The sequence below is a fragment of the Stigmatopora argus genome, chromosome 8 (assembly GCF_051989625.1).
Source record: "Stigmatopora argus isolate UIUO_Sarg chromosome 8, RoL_Sarg_1.0, whole genome shotgun sequence".
NCBI classification, from domain to species: domain Eukaryota; kingdom Metazoa; phylum Chordata; class Actinopteri; order Syngnathiformes; family Syngnathidae; genus Stigmatopora; species Stigmatopora argus.
In genome coordinates, this window is record NC_135394.1 from 12,553,554 (window position 1) to 12,568,640 (window position 15,087).

The following is a 15,087-nucleotide window of genomic DNA, read 5'->3' on the forward strand; positions in this document are numbered from 1 at the left end:
GCTGCCCGGAACAAAACATGCAAAAACAAAATACAACTAATTGTATACAACAATGCAAGCATGTCGCATGGCATGAACGTGTGTTTTAAAACGTTGCGTTAAACCCTGAAGCCTTACTGATTGTGACATTCGGATTTGGGGTGTTGATTTATTGAACTATTATGTGTCCCATGTGTTAGCATCCTTGGGGATCATTGTCTTGTAAACAAAAAAACAATGACAAAAAAAACAACTTCTCAGCTCTGTGTACTTGATAAAAAAAATGCTGCCATGAACGTCTTTTGTACAAATGCATTAAAAGTAGTCGACCAGACAGAATTAGCGTTGGTGTGGGGTTACGATGTGTATATTTGTCAACAATGTCGGGTTGATACTACGTCCTGACGAGATTTTTAAGTGGACATTTGTTTAATTAGTGTAACTGTTGTCCTGTGACAAAAGAACAGTGAGTGAGGAGTTTGATAAATAATAAACAATTGACCAACCTCAAGTTGTTGTCTATTGTTGTCAATCAATTTTCTTGAAATTTGGTTTCCTGCCATTGAAACTTCTTTTTTCAAATAATAATTAGATTAGATTACATTAGATAACTTCATTCATCCTGTATTCAGGAAATTTCACTGTCACAATATTACCTTTAAATGCTATATTCCAATATCATAATAAGGCTAATACTTGTTTCAAATACTATATTTTTTGTGACATTGCTGGCATGGCATCTTAGCATTAAGTCGTATAACTTTATATTCACTAAACAAAATTCTCTGTATTTGTTCCTATTTTATGCGAGCCTGCAAAAGCCCCCCTTGTTTTTTAATATGCAGTTACAAAAGATATTTATTCCAGTTGTTCATTTCCGCTCACAGCTTTTAAATTGATTTGTAATTCCGTCATTTGGTGAAGCGGCGGAACGGTGGTCTGAAAGGTGGAGCTGACGGAATGAAAAGCTATACACTGGAGGGTAAATTTGATTGGGGCAATTTGTATCCCCAGCTTTCTTGGCAACGCTGGAGGAAAGGTTCACGGCTCTTATTGGCTTTGGGATTGCCATGGCAACCAGGAGGAGCAAAGAGTCTTCTGGATGAAGGAATGAAACAAGTGCGTGTGTTTGTTCAGCAGAGCTTCGGTATTGCTGTTTAAATTGCCAGGCGCTATAATTGTACTAAAGTGCTTTATTTTTGCCCCTTTAAGCAATAAGATCACACTTGAAAGTGATTATACTTTCAACTGTAGAGAAACGGAACACCACTTCAAAATCCATTTGGAAGAGGAACTCAAAATGAAGAACATGAAGAAACCGGTACACGGTCGATTGGTCGCCCGTCTTTTGGTCGCCGATCTTTTTGGTCGCCGGTCTTTTGGTCGCCCGGAAGGTTATTGATAATTACCATTTAAATTGTTGCTCAAATTCCCTAAATACAAACTGCAAATTACTATTTAGTCATACTTAATGCCCTATTAATTATTAGGCTAAAGAAAAGCTCCAAATTTCCCGGACTTTTATTGTGTTTTGTTGGAGAACTTGTTAAGACCCTGACTGACTTAGCTTCTTAAAGGGACAGCGCGTGTACATACAAACTCTTATACACTCACACGTCGGCTCAGTGAAACTGCTCATGGCCATTGTTGTCATTTATTGATGCATAGACCGTGTTGTTTTACCTTGTTTTGTCGCCGTTCTTTTGGTCGCCGGTCTTTTGGTCGCCCGTTGTCGCGGTCCGGGCGACCAAAAGACCGCGACCAAAAGACCGGCGACCAAAAGACGGTGACCAAAAAAACGGCGACCAATCTACCGCACACGGAAGAAACCTGACCCTAACAAAAGCTGGAAAAAAGAAGGGGGAAATCCAAATGAATTTTGACAGAAGGGTGAAAAAGAAGCGCTAGTAAGAGCCTTCTGCTAGCAAAAGGAGAAGAAAAACAAAGTTCACATGTAATCTGGGTAGTGCGTCGGCCTCACAGTTCGAGGGTTCCATGCTAGGTGGGTCCTCACTGTAAGGCTCCAGAACCCCCCGCGACCCTTGTGAGGATAAGCCATTCGGAAACTGAATGAATGAATGTAAACTGTACCCACGGTTTAGTAATAAACCAGCAATGGAAGGTCAATTCCCAATATTTTGCCCATAAGTGAGCCACATTTTATTCTTAGTCAGATTCAGATTTTTTTCTCAAATCCGACTCCAAAAGTTTTGATTCATTTATTGACTTTATTACTAATGTCTTCATTTAACATGTGACAATGTGCCATAATATTTTAGAAATCTGAAATACAAACTCCATCATCATCTTCCAATGGTCTGTGTTTTGATTATCACCTGCTTGTTCCTGGTCAGTCAACCAATCAGCTGCCTCCTGTGCCACACACCTGTTCCTCATGACTCGTTAGCTCTCTCGTTTGTCTTTGTTAGCTCCCATTTTTTTGTTTAATCTTTGTCAAGTCTTCATCATGGAATCCCCATGTTTGTGTAAGTTCCTTTTCCTCTTCTTAATTCACCTGTTTTGTTGCTCCAAATAGTTTATTTAAGATGTTATTGTTAAATACTTGATTATTGCATCATCCTGTGCCTCTTTGTTCCCTCGCATTTGACTCCCACTCACAGAAAACACCATTAAATCTAGCATAATTGGGGTTTTTCCTGTATATATGTGCACTTAAAGTGAGCTCAAGTGGAAAATATTAATATGTACATGGTAAATGAATATGCGAGCAGCTAAGTGGTTTCTATTTGACATCTTGTTTTTTTTCTCAGCTTCTTTTTTAAAGTGTTCTTTGCCAAACTACTGGTTAGAAAATTGATGCAAATTGTCATATTTTAACGTGCCATTTTGAGGACGACGTGGAGGTAAGTCCTGGTCGCCATGGCAACACGGTTGAACTTTATGTCAAAGTGAGGGAGGGAAACCCCGAGGGTGGCTTTAAAGTCACACGAGGGTGATTGATTGAACACAAAACTAACGACACTAATTGATACCATTACTCAAGCTGGGCTCCTCTAACAAACCCACCGCCGTGATGGAGATGAATCCACGGGGCGTTTGGGTTATGAAATCAATATTTGATTGTTTATCAAGATTTCGCTTTGCCCATTTCTGCAACGGCGCCAAAAGTAGCGATTCTCCCCGTAGAAAAGCGACAAAGCAGCTCCCGGCAAATGAAAGCCAGTTCATCAACGTCATGCGGCCTGTTTTGGCCTCCCGGGCCTCTCATCATATTAGCCTGCCAGGGCGCTTGTTTTTGTCGCATTATTCAGATCTCGCAAGGAGAGCCAAAACATCCTGACGCGACGCTCTGTTCAACAAGCCAACATGTCAAAACACTTTTTGAACATGGACACAGTTTTGTTGTTTTTTTTTTTTTCAGTTGTAGCACGAAAAAAGAGGTATTGGTCTTGTTTTGAAATTCAACATTTGGACCCAAATGGTAGCTAAATATTTAATCATTTTACTTTTGATTTATTTCATGCAAACTGTATGTTTGAACTGTTATCTGGCCTGTCATGGGCGGTCAGTTTTACGTGGTGTCCTGGAAGGCCTCGTCAGAGTCTCCAGTTACAGTGGTACCTCGACCTACGATCAGCTCTACCTACGACATGCTCGAGGTACGATGAAAAATTTGATCGAATAATTCGCCCGAGATACGATCAAAGTTTCGAGATGCGACCAAGCCAGGTGGCCATGACATGAGAGGCTCATGCTTTTTTTTTTATAAATGGATTAAAAGAACTGGATTAAAATCCCTGAATATTCATTTTTTATAGATCTAAATAAACAATGTTTATTTGAGCTTTTTAAATATATTTTTAGATTTTACAAAATGATTTTTGAACTAAAAACACAGAAAAAATGATTGATTTAAAAGGGGGAAAATCAGGACATTTAATATACATCTATACTCTTCATTTTAATTTGATCCTAAAACAGAAAGTCGGCACTCGTGATTTGCTTTCCCGGGCCACACAAAATGATGCGGCGGGCCAGATTTGGCCCCCAGGCCTCCACTTTGACACACGTGCTCTATGTACCGTGCCTGTCAGTCAGCTCAACTGCGTGGGCCAAATTGGACTCACTAGTGGGCCACTTCCGGCCTGCGGGCTTTATGTTTGACACACTGTACACTTCTATTTTTTAATGTCAGTTTATAGCATAACATACTATTTTTCTTTGGAAAAAATGATCAAAATAGAACTTTATCACTCCTGAGAAAAATTTGAATCCAAATCAATTTCCATATGTATACAGTCATACCTTGTCATACGACCGCTCGTCATACGATATGCTCGTGGTACGACGAAAATTCCGATAGAATAATTCGTGCATTATCCTATTGAGAGGACATTTGTGTACATCATTTTCGGAATATTTTGAAGGTAGTACAACAGCAATCAGCCCATCAATAGCGAACGTGAGGGTGGAGGCGTGGCAAACCACTAACCTGCCCAGAACGAAGGTAAAAAAAAAAATAAAAAAAAAAAAAATAAAAAAAAATTAGAAATCCGTTTTGTGTAAAGTTACATTAAACGTATGTTTGAGTGTGTCTGTATATATTAATCCAAGTTAATTTACATTTGTTTGTTCGTTTACGAGTGCGTTGTTGCCGTGGATAAAGTATTTCATTTATTGAGTAAATCACTCAAATATTTTGGGCAAGAATTTGTTTCTCAAAGCATATATGCACATTCACACCTGGACTATCTGGTCCCCACTAAATCCAAAAAGTTGAACAGAAGTTTTATATGAATGTAATAAAATATTTAACCTCCTACGACCCAAACTCTTGCAAGGCATGCTTTTTTATTTTCTCTTTAATATTTAGGCTAATTGGGACCTGATAAGTGTAAAAACAAAATGAGTCCATACCTAGTCCACACACGTGGACGGCAGGTCCTAGGAAAATTAAAATCATCATTGTGCATGAATGAATAAACTCATAATCCTCATAATACCCTTACCTAACATTTCTTGTTACTATATTTGGATGGTGCACTTTCGATGAGATGACATCTTAAATTATTGGAAAATATGTAACTTATTTCAGGGAAGCTCGGGACATTAACGTCCTTCACAGCATGCAAAGTTGACTCTTTTTTTTATTTTTAAATTTAATTTATAGTCACAGTGGACTCTGGTTCGGGTGGTCGCAGCGGTCGATGTTTGCCCAGATTAATCAACTCAGATAAAAGGGGGAGAAATGTGAGCGTGTTATGGATTAAACGGCATACCTCCTGGTTGCCACGGTAACTGGCAGGAGGCGCGGACACCTGTGAATTATCATCAGTGCCCCGGCAACAGGATCTTAATTAGAGGAGCTTGGGAACCAGCGTCCATTCAATACGTTATCAGTGGCATGGAAATCAAAGAGTTAGCGTTGAAAAGCGCAGCTGTCTGTCTAATGGAGACAGGTGGCGTGATTTTCGATATCCCAACAACCCGAAACTAGAATACAGATCACATTTTTGGGGAGTGTATTATTTAAAACTGAAATTTGGCACTCATCATTTACTTTCTCGGGCCACACAAAATGATGCGGTGGGCCAGATTTCGCCCGCGGGCCGCCACTTTGACACATGTGATTTACAGGCTTGAGAACATGAAGTTGTTTTGATTTTAAGGTAATCATATTTTGTCAAAAGTTTACCTATTTTTTTAATTTATTATTATTATTTCTTTGTTATTTAATTAGATCTTCTCACCGTGGATGCCTGCTTTATTGTAGGCGGCTCATTCATTCAGCTCCTAATCATGGCGACGCCGCTATTGATCTTAGCCTTTCAAAAGTATTTCTTTCTTGCTCCGTTAAAAGGTTCCTGCACATTTGCAAAAAGAACAGTGCTCTCGCTTAACATTTAGAAGCATCACAAGTCTTGCAAATCAAAAAATGCAAGTGTCCGAAATAACATGAGGAATATTAAGAAGACTGGTCAAATGCCAAAAGTTAAAAGAAACAAGTAGTGCAGTTCACAAAAGGATAAATGAACCTGTTGGCATTCTAGGAAACAAGCCTGACATTTTATTAGAAGCGCGATGCGCTGTGACTTTTTATTACTTCCTGTCAGCTGTTGAACATGTTGTTTGTGTTGACCAAACTAGGATGCCAGTTTTGTACGAATTGTAAATATTGACCTGCCACGGTGAAATTTTACATTTTTTGCGACATCTGATTTGCTGGAAAGTGAAGAGGTAGCTTGAGGACACACTGGGGATGAAGTTGAAGCTTGATAAATAATGTATTACCACTATTTCTTAATAAATATTAACTACAGATGGGACCAGCATGCGCTTTCTCGCTATGATATATTTTTTATTTCCTGAGGATGTAGATGCGTGCTGACAATGTTCAAACAAGCGGCATCTTTTAGCATGTACACAAAGAACCTTTGTTGTGTGATGAGAGCGACACCTGATAAAGCGTGATAGTGTTGGCCTGGAACTGAGTGGCATTATTACCACAACAAAGATGGCCAACAGAAATGGCGAATAAAGAAAAGGCACTCACACACAATCATTAAGTCAGGAAAATTATGATTAGAAACGTTTTAGCTTCAAAATATAGTGAAGCATTGAATAGGCTAAACAAACAACAACAAAACCCTTACAAACTCAAGATAAAAATACACCAGGCGACGGCACGCTGCTTTGGTGATCAGCCAATCGCAGGACACGAAGGACAACCATTCAAATTTAGTGTACAACCAGCCTATCCTGCATGTTTTGGGATGTGGAAGGAAACCCACGCTAGACATGCAAACTCAACACAGTGAGGACCAACCGTGTGCGGTCGATTGGTCGCCGGTCTTTTGGTCGCCGGTCTTTTGGTCGCCGGTCTTTTGGTCGCCGTCTTTTGTTCGCCGGTCTTTTGGTCGCCCGGACTGCGACAACGGGCGACCAAAAGTCCGGCGACCAATAGACCGACGACCAAAAGACCGCCGACAAAACAAGGTAAAACAACACGGTCTACGCATCAATAAAAGCCAACAATGGCCCTGAGCAGTTTCACTGAGCCGATGTGTGAGTGTATAAGAGTTTGTACATGAGTTGTCCCCTTAGGAAGGTACATCAGTCAGGGTCTTAACAAGTTCTCCAACAAAAAACAATAAAAGTCCGGGAAATGTGTAGCTTTTCTTTAGCCTAATAATCACTAGGGCATTAAGTATGACTAAATAGTAATTCAGTTTGTATTTAGGGAATTTTAGCAACGATTTAAATGATAATTATCAATAACCTTCCGGGCGACCAAAAGACCGGCGACCAAAAGACCGTGTACCAGGACCAACCTGGGATCGAACCCTCAACCCCAGAACTGTGAGGCCGACGCGCCACCCACTTCTCCCCCGGGCCGCCCATAGTACATAAAGAATTATCTTTTGTCGTGACTCTGTCTTGGGTTTTGAAACCAGTAGTTTTTTCTAGGGTTGAAAACTAAGGATTTGTGTTTTTAGAATGCCCACTTAGTATTGGTATGATTATGCATGTGAATGGTCATCTGTGTGCCCTACGGCTGATTGGCGACCAGTCTAGGGTATAGTATGTCTTACGCCCAGAATTCCGTGAGATTTTGCAGTGGTGCAACATGTTGCTTTGTCTCCCCGTTCGGCTTGCACAAGCCAATTAGTTTAACTGTGGCCGAGTTCAAGGCAGACGGCTTTTTATTGATCCACGGATTCAATGTAACGAGGCAGTCTTCTCCCTGTCACTCAGTTTTCGGCCTCAGCGTAAACAAGTTGCTGATAACTGCACCTCAAATGTACCCTTTCATTTTATGCTGAACTATATCTTGTTTTTTAAAATCCCAATCAAGACATTAATCAAAGCCAGTGTGAATGTGATTTGGGTCTTAAAAAAAGTGCCAGTCTACGCTCATCGATTCCTGCGAGAAAGCAGTGCGGTACACGCTTGGAAAACGCTTATCCCGTCATTTAAAATCCACCCCAAAAGCCTCCACTCTTATCAAATTGGTATTCCGTGGCGAGAAATGAGAAATCAAGCGACTTCTGGTCTGGAGTTTTCACACGCTTAAATGTGATGCAATTACATCCAAAATTCCAGATAATCGACTTTTCAAGTAGGTGTGAAATGGCCTTCTCATTTCATCTGCACTTCTACATGCTTTTGAAACGTTTGAAATAGAATTGTTTGGTAATTATGTTGTGCAGAAATGTAGCTTGTTATGCTTTTTAACTCATTAGATATCAGATCCATTTGAACTGATATGACTGGCATCTGTTTTTGATTGGTTAAAATAAAATAATCATTTATGTAGTAATACCAATTACAGGAGTGGGAAGGCTGTTGATTAGTTTTTGTAGTTTCAGTGTTGCAAGTTACATAGTATGTGGATAAAGAAAAAAAACATTTTTACAACATCTAGTTTTACCATCATCAATGATTTAAGAGATAAATGAAAATAGTGCCTTGAAATAAAAAAGACCTTCCAAGTAGATTGGCCACTTCAATTTTTACAAGTACATTCTGATGTCATGATAGCTTATTGACGTGTATTATTTGTATTTGTAAAATTTCAGTTTGGGGCCAAATGTACTCTTCCTGCACCACCTATAACGCCTAGCAAGGTAATACTTAATTACAATGAAAATGCCTTGTTTGTTTGCCTACTGTCAAAATCCTTTAATGCCGTCATACAATGGTAAAGCTAATGGACTAACAAGGACAGTGTTTGTCAGTTTCGACACCTTGAGCAATGGGTATTTGAACACAAACGGCGAAGCAACACGTTGTCATAAACTACAGGATAAAGGTCATATGGACTCCGTGGCGGTCCGTGCATTTTCTAGTAGCGCCTTCTATCGGAATCAATCCAACCCTCAAAAACTATTTTATGGCTATAAAACCTCTACTGCAGCTACAGCTGCGACACATAAAAAAAAATCATCAATAATAAACTCATACAATTGAAATATTATTGAGGAATATAGCCGTATTTTACTCACCAAAAATCCTTTTTAACTGTACACAATATCCATCTTTCTTTCCTCCTTCTTTTCTATCGCCATCGAAGCTAATGCTGAAAGTCGAGCCTGTCCTGTCGTATTTCTGCCATACGTTTTTATTCGATTTAGTGCTGAAAATGTTCGTTCCCGGTTGCGACAGGCTTGCTTGCTTTGGAGGTGTCCGACCTTTCTTAATGATGTCCAGCTTTTTTTTTCTTGAAAAGTCCGTCTTGAAAATGGCTTTGACAGTAAATCTGCAAACAAATCCATTTCTGCTCCTCCTTCAGCCATTGCGGGTTGACAAAACCGCTATTAAATCAACACAACAATATATTTACTTGTGCAGCTCACTCCAGATACAGTTTGGTAGCTCTGGCTAGTCCACTCTATCACTAGCCAATCATAGTTGGTGTAAACGATGACTTATCCCAACGGCTGCGAGAAGGAAATGACGTCTCCCTACGCCTGCGAGAAGACCTTGGTGTCACCAAATCGAATTCTGATTGGTTGAAGCAACAGTATTATCGACGCTTGTTAAATGCAGCAGAGCCTGCAGAACTGATTGTGAAGGCCTTGAGGCAGATTTCTGACCCTGGCAACAAATAATGGCTGAAATGTGATTGGTTAAATGCTTCAATATGAAAACACACATCTGGAAGCAGTGCAACCAGGGGGAAAGCAATGAAAGGAAGCTGACAGACAATTTGGAATTATTTAATAAGTATTCATGGACAAAATATAATTAACATCAGTCTGTAATTCAGATATTTCTTAGGCCAGCAGAGAAGGCCTTGAAAGCCCTGACGGCACACCACTGTATGGACTACACCTTATCATCCATAGACGAATGGGTTAACTGAGAGGTTTAACCAGAACCTGAAGCAGATGTTAAAAAGAATTGTGAATGAGACGGGCCTTTTTGAACTACTCTACTACTGTGTGAGGGAGCAGTTCCCTGCGACCTCTTGAACTGGTTTATTTAATATTTTATGAGGCGCTAATAGTCCCGGGGTTTATCAAAACGAGTTCTGGATGTGGCATAAGTGATAAAATTGCACTAGACTATAAAAATAAAACTTTTTAATATTCATGCTAACCACAGATTTGAAGTAGCAGTTACCGAATTCTCTCGAAGTAACTTGTTAAGAGGACCGTATTTTCCGCACTATAAACCGCATCATAAAGACTCAATTTTTCTCATCATCTGACGGTTTAAGTGCTATTTACTTCACTGAGTTCATTTTTTTAATTACTCGGATTATTTTTGAATATCAATACTAGCAACTTTCCACTCTGTTTGATCATTGGATGACTCCAGACATTGACACTCCCACCACAGTCTTGCTGGTGGAAAGCCACAGGCTGAGTTGAGGAGTTCTTTTGATGAAGCTGCTTGTTTAGACAGCTATGTCGTGACCTCACAAAATACAGTAATCCATCTTGTCCATGTAGCTGCATCTGAGGATCAAGATTTTCCTTTCCTCGGTGATGGCTGAACCCAGTGAGGATCTCATGAAAATAGAAGCACCCCCTCTCTTCAATTCTGCAATCAAAATGTGTCTGACCCCCTCGCCCCACCTCTAACAATCCATTTTTGGTGGCCGTGAAAATCAATTTATTATATTCGAGGAGTAATCAGGGACGACAAGTACTTCTGTCACTCTCTTTAAAAATCTCATTTGGCTAATCAGATTGCTGTGTTTGCTTTTGCCAACCATTTTGAATCAATTTCATTTGAGGACGTGAGCATTTGTCTGAAATGGCGTTCGTTTTCGTGTCGTTTTTAGTAAGGATATTTCTTGTGACATCTTTTTTTTAACAGGGAGGGCATTATTCAAAGAAATGTTGTAGATGGAATTATACAGGAGTTAAAGAAGACATTTTCACAAAAGGCACAAGAAGTGTGAGGGTGCTTCACTTGCATGAATTTGAGGGAGTGGCTAATTTATTACTACATTGTTAAAACTTCCACATTTTTAATTTAGAAACAAAAAAGGTGTATGGACAGTCATCTCAGTTTAAATAAATTGCATGCACCATAAAATGTAGTAGTCTACAATAAAGTATTACTTAGGGCTGTGACTATTGTAAGTATTTCAGTTTTTTTAAATTAATGAATTGTGTTTGGATTAGTATTGCATTAATTGGAACACTACTAATTCTAAAATAAAAATAATGATGTGTAATGACAGTAAGACTATTTTTTTCTTTTTTTGTTCTTTTTTTAAAGTTTTTTTTTTTTAAATATCCATAAATTTTCAGTAAAGGCTTAACATTCTTAAGTGTCAACTTTTGAAAAGCTGTCCACTCAAGTGTCTCTGAAAGGGTTAAATTCATATCTAGACTCTCTCCATGGTACTCATTTGCTTGTTGGGGCTGTTGCCACGGTAACAATATCTAACATTTATGGCTAAGCTTATGGCTCAAAATGAATATTTGCAAGCACTGAGTCTGATTTAATCAAATAACAAACCATAGGCCAAATACGGTGCCCCAAAATAATGAAAGTTGTGGGCCACAATATGGACTGCTGTTATTTGATTTTATATTGTTCCTCTTGAGATTCTTCTAAAATTAGGAGAGTTCAAATGTTTTTTTGTTTTTTTGACTCATTACAAACAAACCATTATCTCATAGTTGTTTTAACATTTTTAGTGGAGACTTTTTTCACTCAAGGCAGTCTTTTTATTGGTTTTGTAATGACCAGGTTTAAAAAAAATAATGCTCTTAGGAAAACTAGTTTCTAGTTATTTTCATTTTAGTGTTATATTTGTGAAAAAACAAACAAAGAGATGGAAGCCGTTTTCATGTTGAACAACGATCTAATGCCTCCATTAAAGCTTTTATTATGACATTGTTATCGTGATCGCAAGCTTAGTTTGAGCAGCATTGCTCGCTGGAGGAAAAACTGGGCTTTTTGTCATTTATAATATCAGGCCTAGAGTCCAAATCTATTTTTTATGACTCCAAATTCAGCCCCTCTGGTGTCACTTCACTGGTCTCCCCACATTTCACAGCTTTTGCTCTTCACCCACCGCTGTTGTCTTCACTGCAGACATCTTTTTTATGCTTCACTAGCTGTCTGATAAGAACCAGAGAGATAGGATGGGGTGCTGGAGATTGGTAGATTGAGGCAAATGAAAAATTTTCAGCTTGAGAGGATGGAAGTGACTTCTAGAAGTCCCTCATTCACTTTTTTTTCCACATATATTTAAGCTATTTGGGTATTTATTGAGGTAGCGTACCTACCGCAATAGGAAATTATCCTGAATTTACTGGAAGTGCCCTAAAATGGAAGCAAAAAAGTGATGTCTAATCCATTTAGATTTAGTGTACGTCAACATGGATTGGCGTCAGTCAAGCAAGTTAAATTTTTGGGCCAAAAATAAACAGCTTCCACCCCCATGAGATCTGTTTGACATTATTGTGGACTTGTTTCCCAACTCTTTGCTACTAGTGACATTTTCAAATCCTTCTCCTTCACCGCCTGTGCCCCTCGAGTAGTACTAATGTCAATTAGTGCAAAGTTTGACCCGAATAGTAACATGAAATGTTTTTTTAGACAATACAGTCAAGCAACACTGAATTGTCTTACAAGTGATTACTACAGAGTAGAGGATGCATTACAAGAATAGATGCTCATTTTATGAGAACAGCCACCTCATAGACACTCTCTAATGTCCAGAACTCTATTGGGATCTGTGTGTAGTGCTTCAGGTGTCCTCATCAATTAAAACGGCAGGATTTGCATTGTTATGACTCTCTTGATAAGCCCGGAGTTGATTGTCTAATCACACACCGGATAATGAAGGGGAAGCAACCAAAGCACATTACGTCCGTCAACATGTGCTACCCTGTCAGTTCATGCCATCTGTTTATTTCTCCTGACTTAAAAAAACTAACTTTGAAAGCACCACTCAGTCAATTGGGCACATTTCAAAGAACAAACCCTTGCTCTATTTTTTGGAAAGATCTGTTGTCATGGGCAGTGAGCCTTGTGTTTGTTCATATAAAAATCCATTAGCAATTGCAATCTGCTGCAGCTGAAAATGCTTTTCCCAATGAATTTTGCAAGTGGGAATGATTCTGGGCTTCTTTCTTGACATGCAGAATAAATAAGAAGCCATATTGTCCTGATGAATACATCGATTACTAGCCTGCCAACTACTATTTTTGTTATTACGCAAAGAATGGAGTGGAAATACTGAGTTTCAATTCCTAAAACAAAGTATTACTCAAAGCAACATGTCCTTACCCATATTTTGACATTTATAAACTTTTTTAAAATTGATTTGGAAAATCTTGGTAAAATTAGGCAGCAGATTTCTCCATAGATTTATAGTGCTGCAGCTTTCCCTTTATTATGAACTGCTTCTAAAAAAATTATATTGTAAAAGAGATGCACAAAAGCAGTTTATAGAATTTTGTTAAACCTTAAAACAGACCACCAGTGCTTCACATTCAGATCATAAGATGGCAGGTGTTGTGTTTCCTGAAGTAGCAAATCAACCTTAATTGGCCCGTAGAGATGGTGGTTGTGATTGTGATGTTTGGAGAGCACACAGAGCAGAATACCTGATGATCCTCCCCAGTGGAAGTAGGGACTCCTATTGAATTTATTTTATTGGTTGAATCACCTCCAAGCTCTGTTCCCCAGCCTCTGTGTACCTGTGTGACTTTTCACAGCGCCTTAGGCAGGAGCTTCCCATTTTTCTTCAGAAGGGATATCACGACAATGCAGTGAGCCATCACCTTGTCACTTTTTTCTATGGAGCTCCACATCAGCTTTTGGATGAGGGGGAAAAATTCAGCAGTTAAATGTGGTTAAGATGCCACAAGATGACCTCAATCATAACAAAAAATAAATAAATAAATACCTTGCTGTAAATCATTTTGCCTGGTTGAACTGAAGTAAAATGTCATCAATCCATTGCCAAGGCAAAATATTTTCTAACCCATCTTTACCTGCTTATCAGAGGCATTGGTTAGGTTTCTAATCAAATTTTTATTCCAGAATATTACACTATTCTACAAGAGCGCCCCGATTGCAGACTTCTGCCTAAGCAGCCAAATTCAAAACATTTGTAGTAGAATGAACACAACCATAGTTCCCAATATATCACATACCCTGCAAATGAGTTAAATGGGCTAATGCGTCAAGTCATAGCCAGTCCTTGTCTGACCTTTGACCTCATTAAGTTGACCCCGGAGCTCGTTATTCAACATTTGTAAACAGCACAGGTCCCTCTGCGTGATTATTCATCACCTCAGTATAACCTAGCCTAACCTCTATCCTCAATTAACTTTTTCACTTGCTAGCTTGGGCCACCTAAATATATACTAAGATGATATTAGTTTGTCATTATCCTGAATTTGAAATGAGCAGTCAAATATGTCTCCTCGTTTCCAGGTAAAAGCATAACATGGTTTATGTAAATTGTGTTCAGCTGTGGCACAGACCACTTCTGCCAGTATTTGTATATGCAATAAAGTTATTATACAAGCTAATTGAATGTCAGCAATGCACAAATACACAAGCCAGGGGCTTTATACAATGCTATTAGTATGGTAGTTTGCTACAGGTAAGTGCTCCCTAATGGTTTAAAAGATCTGCTGAAAATCTATCAATCATCTCACAGTGTTCCCTTGGTCCCTCTGGCAAAAGTATACTTAAACTCACCATCATGTGTGTGAAAGTAGGACTTTTTCATGTATTCATTCATTCATTTTCAAACACAACTTATACCACATGTGTCAAAGTGGTGGCCCGGGGGCCAAATATGGCCCGCCGCATCATTTTGTGTGGCCCGGGAAAGTAAATCATGAGTGCCGACTTTCTGTTTTAGGATCAAATTAAAATGAAGAGTATAGATGTTTATTACATTTCCTGATTTTCCCCCTTTTAAATAAATAATTGTAATTTTTAATCAATGTTTTTCTGTGTTTTTAGTTCAAAAATAATTTTGTTAAATCTAAAAATATATTTTAAAAAAGCTAAAATAAACATTGTTTTAGATCTATAAAAAACTGAATATTCGGGGATTTTAATCCAGCTCTTTTAATCCATTTATATATAAAAAAATCTAAATATTATATCTAAAGTGGTCCGGCCCACATGAAATCGAGTTGACGTTAACACCCC

General features: G+C 38.7%; 1 long non-coding RNA gene across 2 annotated transcripts in view; it reads left to right on the top strand.

Moving 5' to 3' along the window:
* The first annotated feature begins 2,315 nt into the window (after nt 1-2,315).
* LOC144078522 (uncharacterized) overlaps nt 2,316-15,087 on the top strand; it is a 34,539-nt gene continuing 21,767 nt past the window's right edge. For both annotated transcript variants that reach the window (XR_013301240.1, XR_013301239.1), the window contains exon 1: nt 2,316-2,465. This is a non-coding gene — a long non-coding RNA (uncharacterized LOC144078522). The remainder of the gene's footprint in view (nt 2,466-15,087) is intronic.